Below are 6,196 nucleotides of genomic sequence, written 5' to 3'. Positions count from 1 at the left end.
TTTGTGTCTATTAATTACAAAGAATTAATAAAAGAGTAATTTAGTCAATTATTTTTATTTTTATAGAATTGAGGTGGTTCAAATATTTTTTTTAATTTTTGTGAAAAGTGAAAAAATGTCGAAAGTAATATATTATACTTATTTTCAATATTAATTAAACATAATTAATCATCCTAATTCTAAGAATATTTTTTTTTTCTTTTTCAATAATTTGCAACATATGACGAATACAGATGAGTTTCTGCTGCTATGCGTCAAGAGCATCAATGGAGGAACATGCCGCACTACTAGATTTCATTGATCGAAAATCCACACCTGCTAATCAAGATCTAAAGTCTCCAACTAAATAAATTTAAATCTTATAGTTATTTAGTAATAAATCCTCATAAAAAAGGAAAAAAAAAAAAACCTTAAATATGAAACAAATAACAATAAAAAAAAAGACTGATATTTTATAGAAAAAACATATGATTAAGATGGTTTTTAGCTTATGAAATAACTCGTTGATTAAAGCCATAGAGGGAGAGAAAAGAAAAGCTAACTGAGAGCAACTTATCTTATCGATGTTTTTTGTACTCTAATGTGCATTTTCCATGACATCTTTTAGTGGCCGAAAGATGGGATTGGTGTTAGAAGTCCATGACACCTTTTCGGGATATTTTCTAATAAATAGTTACAGCAAAATTTTTTTTTTCGGAGCTAAATAAATTGTTCCTACTTTTCATTTTTCTTGTAGTGAAATTCTTAGATGACATTTGGCCAGTGTCGAATCCGCCAAAATTAATAATCTCACTACCAATTTAAAGAACTTGAAGAAAATGGTGAGTAAGGTCGAAATCCACAGAGACTAGAAATTAAAAATATTATTTTTAAAACCAGAAAATAAAAATGAATTATGAATGGGAGGATTGGAAAAATTATTGAGTCTAGCAAAAATAATAATTTAAAAATGGGAAATTCAATTGGAGAAATATTTCCAGCCAAGGTCAATCTTGTACTAGTTCTTCGTGTTGATCACTGAATTCAAATTGACTCATTAACATAATCAATAAATTGGTTATGGTTACCAAAAATGCTTTAAACAACCTAGTCTTTCCGTAGTAACAGAATAAGCAAGACAACGCGTTTTGATTAATCCTTTACCAAATACTAATTTTGACACGCGCCTAAAATTAAAATATATTGGTAGCATTAAGAATAAGAAAGACCCAATTCAATCTAATAAACAACATGTGTAGTCTATTCAAGAAGATTGTTTATCCCTTTAATATAACTTGAAAATCTGGCTCTAAACAAGCTATATTAATTGCTACAAATTGTTAACTCAATCAAACAATTACGGATTTGATTGTGTTAACTAGCACCTGTCACTCTAAATTAATCAAATAACTGGCCATTTACTTAATTAAATAGAACAACAATATCCATCTAAACCATTAGTTGCAAGAGATAAACAAATATTGAAGAGTTAAATGAGTAAAAAGAAGAACAATTCTCACAACACTTCGGTAGAACTAGCACTTGATTAAACCTTAAGCTGGAATTGAAAGAATTTAGCCACGTATGGCCATTTCCAAGCTTACAAACTAAAGAAAAGAATTATTAACTCAAAACTCTGATATCCCTACTAATAGCCCATCTCTCCCTTTTATAGAAGAGAAGAGAAGAATATTTCAAAGGAAACTGAAAAAATATATTTACAATCAAATCAAATCCAACAAAATAAAATCTCATGATCCTCTCTATTCTTCAAAACCTTTGAATAAATCTTCCAAAAAGAATCCAGCAGCTCCTCATCCTTTGACTTAGTGATTTTATCCCAAAAAGGCAAATAAATAGAGTCAACTAATACCTGCATCTATTTAATCACATAGACCAACAAACCCATCAAAAATACCAAATTATATGACTAAAATAGTTACATTTTCATAGGTTATTCGGCACAAATAATAAACCCATCAAATTCCCCCACACTTAATATTTGCTTGTCCTCAAGGAAAAACTCACTCTGCACAAAAGGAAATTCACCCAACTCTTCACAACTCTTATAAGAACATCCTTAGAAAAGCAACCTTAATTACAAAAGTAAAGTTGAGTTGAATATTCAAATCTGAAATCTATGGAGAATAAAGAATTGAATTTACATTCTTTCAAACATAATAGACTAGGCTTGAACTTTGTAATTTTAAACATGCAATTTAAATTCCATATCAATTAAACCATTGCTTAAAGAATTATTTGTTAAACAGCTTGGTCACAGAAAATCATTGCAATCACACACAAAACAAATAATGCTGAACTTTTATTTATTTATTTATTTATTATTATTATTATTTTTTTTTTTTTTTTTGTGCTTGAACATTTATCAATTGCCTGAGTGTGTCATCATTGGTAACCCGCTTGCGGGTACTTAGAGTCACAAACTCAAGTGGCTACTAACACTACTCTTTGCCCAAACTCGGACAGCGGAGTACCTTGACTGCTCAAGTCTTAATTTAATTACTTGCTTTTTTTTTTTTTTTTTTTTCGGTAACCTTAATTTCAAAAGTAAACACACACACATACTCATCTCCATACCCAAGCCGTTTATACAATAATTGGAAAAGCAATGGATGTGAATTATGATCAAGCAATTCAGAAATTTAACCATGATTCATTCAAGCCTCATATATTATGTCAAAAAGAATAACTAAATTCAATAATTTATTCTAAATGGACAAGAGATAATAGCTACCAAATTAACTTTACTTAAGTAATTAAGAGGGTTTTTCTATTGAATTCAAAGGGCTGTTCTAAGTTAAGATAAAATTCCTTAATCATCATAATTTCAGCTACCCAAAATCAATATCAAATTCAAGCAAATATTATAACAAATTACTCACATTTTAACAAGACCCAACAAAATTGCTGCTGATTATTACAATACCCAGCAAAATTTAACCAAAACAATTAGCAATTGAACCCAAATTTCAGCAAAATTCATAACCACAAAATTAGAACCCTATTTCATATTAATGATTTTTCTAGCTCAAAATTCCCTCCCCCACACTTAAATTACATTGTCCCAATGTAATACCCAACACAAATCCAAGCAAATAAAAACGGAAATTGAAATTTATGTCCAAGAAAACTTACCTGAACTGCTGGACTTGAGATCTAAAACCAAAACAGGGGACGCATCTATTGGGTACAAAACATTCGAACACTGCTACTAGAAGAAGAGGGAATGGCTCCGAAGCTACTGATTGGGCTCTATTTTTGCTGGCGTTGGGCGATCTGAACAGAGACTGAACGATCGCTGCTTCCCGTGGAGGAGAGAGTCACTTCTCCTTTTCTTTTCTTTTGTTCTCACCTTACTCACGTGCTGTATATATGAGTCAAAAACAAAATAGGAGAACATAATATACTAAGAAAAAGCCCACACTTGACGCTTATAAGGCCTATTAAAATTTCATATTCCATTAAACTCTCCCAACGAAAGATCACGGCTTTTGCATCCAAAAACAATCAAATTGGATCATTTTATTAAAGAAGATGACTAAAAATAAATAAATAAATAAATAAAATTAAAAAAAAACTCTATTATTTTTTTTTATTCATCTACTATTTTATTTTCAAACTTCCTACTTTCAAACCTGAACCTTAGGAATTTCTAATGATATTTCCTCTGTTGCTGCTCGAAATCCCTCATAGAATGGTTTCAATCGGTGCCCATTAACCTTAAAAATTTTATTAGTCTCTAAACTCTGAATTTCCACTGCACCATGAGGAAAAATATTCATAACCACAAAAGGACCAATCCATCTTGACCTTAACTTTCCTGGAAACAATTTCAGTCTTGAATGATAGAGTAAAACTTTCTGGCCAATTAAAAGTTGCTTTCTTGAAATTGAATTATCATGAAAGGCCTTAGTTTTCTCCTTGTAAATCCGAGAACTCTCATAAGCATCATTTCTAATCTCTTCCAGCTCATGTAATTGCAACTTCCTATGTTCTCCAACAGCATCCACGTCCATATTGCACTTCTTTATAGCCAATAAGCTCGATGTTCTAATTCCACCGGTAAATGGCATGGTTTCCCAAAAACCATTCGGTAAGGAGACATTCCTATAGGTGTTTTATAGGCTGTGCGATACGCCCACAGAGCATCATCTAAACGCAAACTCCAATCCTTTCGATTTGGACTCACTGTTTTCTCTAGAATTGACTTAATTTCCCTATTCGATACTTCCGCTTGCCCGCTTGTCTGAGGATGGTAGGCAGTAGAAGTTCGATGAGTAACTCCATATTTCTTGAAGAGGGCTTCCATTGTCTTATTACAAAAATGTGTCCCTCGATCGCTAATGATAGCTCTTGGAGTTCCAAACCTAGTAAAAATATTAGACTTCATAAAATCCACAACAGTTTTAGCATTATCATTTCGACAAGCCTTAGCTTCTACCCACTTAGAAACATAATCAACAGCAAGCAATATGTAAGTGTAGCCAAAAGAAGTAGGAAAAGGACCCATGAAGTCTATACCCCACACATCAAAAATTTCACAAATCAAAATAGGATTAAGGGGCATTTGATCTCTATGTCCTAAATTTCCAGTTCTTTGACAATTAGCACAAGCTTTACAAAAAATATATGAATCATGGAATAATGTTGGCCAATAAAATCCACATTCAAGAACCTTACGAGCTGTTCTCTTAGGTCCAAAATGACCACCACAAGCATAAGAATGACAAAATGTAAGAATGGACTCAACCTCATCATTAGTGACACACCTTCTAATTATTTGATCTGAACAATATTTCCACAAATAAGGGTCATCCCCGGCAACGGCGCCAAAATTTGGCCCGTGTCGAATCTGACAAAATTAATAATCTCACTACCAATTTAAAGAACTTGAAGAAAATGGTGAGTAAGGTCGAAATCCACAGAGACTAGAGATTAAAAATATTATTTTTAAAACCAGAAAATAAAAATGAATTATGAATGGGAGGATTGGAAAAATTATTGAGTCTAGCAAAAATAATAATTTAAAAATGGGAAATTCAATTGGAGAAATATTTCCAGCCAAGGTCAATCTTGTACTAGTTCTTTGTGTTGATCACTGAATTCAAATTGACTCATTAACATAATCAATAAATTGGTTATGGTTACCAAAAATGCTTTAAACAACCTAGTCTTTCCGTAGTAACAGAATAAGCAAGACAACGCGTTTTGATTAATCCCTTACCAAATACTAATTTTGACACGCGCCTAAAATTAAAATATATTGGTAGCATTAAGAATAAGAAAGACCCAATTCAATCTAATAAACAACATGTGTAGTCTATTCAAGAAGATTGTTTATCCCTTTAATATAACTTGAAAATCTGGCTCTAAACAAGCTATATTAATTGCTACAAATTGTTAACTCAATCAAACAATTACGGATTTGATTGTGTTAACTAGCACCTGTCACTCTAAATTAATCAAATAACTGGCCATTTACTTAATTAAATAGAACAACAATATCCATCTAAACCATTAGTTGCAAGAGATAAACAAATATTGAAGAGTTAAATGAGTAAAAAGAAGAACAATTCTCACAACACTTCGGTAGAACTAGCACTTGATTAAACCTTAAGCTGGAATTGAAAGAATTCAGCCACGTATGGCCATTTCCAAGCTTACAAACTAAAGAAAAGAATTATTAACTCAAAACTCTGATATCCCTACTAATAGCCCATCTCTCCCTTTTATAGAAGAGAAGAGAAGAATATTTCAAAGGAAACTGAAAAAATATATTTACAATCAAATCAAATCCAACAAAATAAAATCCCATGATCCTCTCTATTCTTCAAAACCTTTGAATAAATCTTCCAAAAAGAATCCAGCAGCTCCTCATCCTTTGACTTAGTGATTTTATCCCAAAAAGGCAAATAAATAGAGTCAACTAATACCTGCATCTATTTAATCACATAGACCAACAAACCCATCAAAAATACCAAATTATATGACTAAAATAGTTACATTTTCATAGGTTATTCGGCACAAATAATAAACCCATCAACATTTTCAGAAAATTTGTATAGTATTAATTATTTCAATTTTATTCTTGTCTAAATATCTTCACCAAACTTTGCTTCTCTTTATTACAAAAAGCTAATTAAAGATTTATTTAATCAGTTTCTATTGTTTCCTTTATTTAATAAATATAAGTCGT

The 6,196-nt window shown here is 31.2% G+C and overlaps 1 long non-coding RNA gene across 1 annotated transcript; it reads right to left on the bottom strand.

Annotated features, from left to right (window-relative positions):
• Window positions 1–1,504: 1,504 nt before the first annotated feature.
• LOC149496625 (uncharacterized) lies at window positions 1,505–6,037 on the bottom strand. Its single transcript, XR_016320394.1, has 2 exons — window positions 3,136–6,037; window positions 1,505–1,858 (listed from the first exon to the last, which is right to left on the bottom strand). It is a non-coding gene; the product is annotated as an uncharacterized LOC149496625 (long non-coding RNA).
• Between the last annotated feature and the right edge of the window lie 159 nt (window positions 6,038–6,196).

Source organism: Jatropha curcas, chromosome 4 (assembly GCF_041381405.1).
Source record: "Jatropha curcas cultivar XTBG-Jc1 chromosome 4, XTBG_Jcur_1.0, whole genome shotgun sequence".
NCBI classification, from domain to species: Eukaryota; Viridiplantae; Streptophyta; class Magnoliopsida; order Malpighiales; family Euphorbiaceae; genus Jatropha; species Jatropha curcas.
Note: the sequence above shows the minus strand (reverse complement) of the source record. Positions and strands in the feature narration are given on the sequence as shown.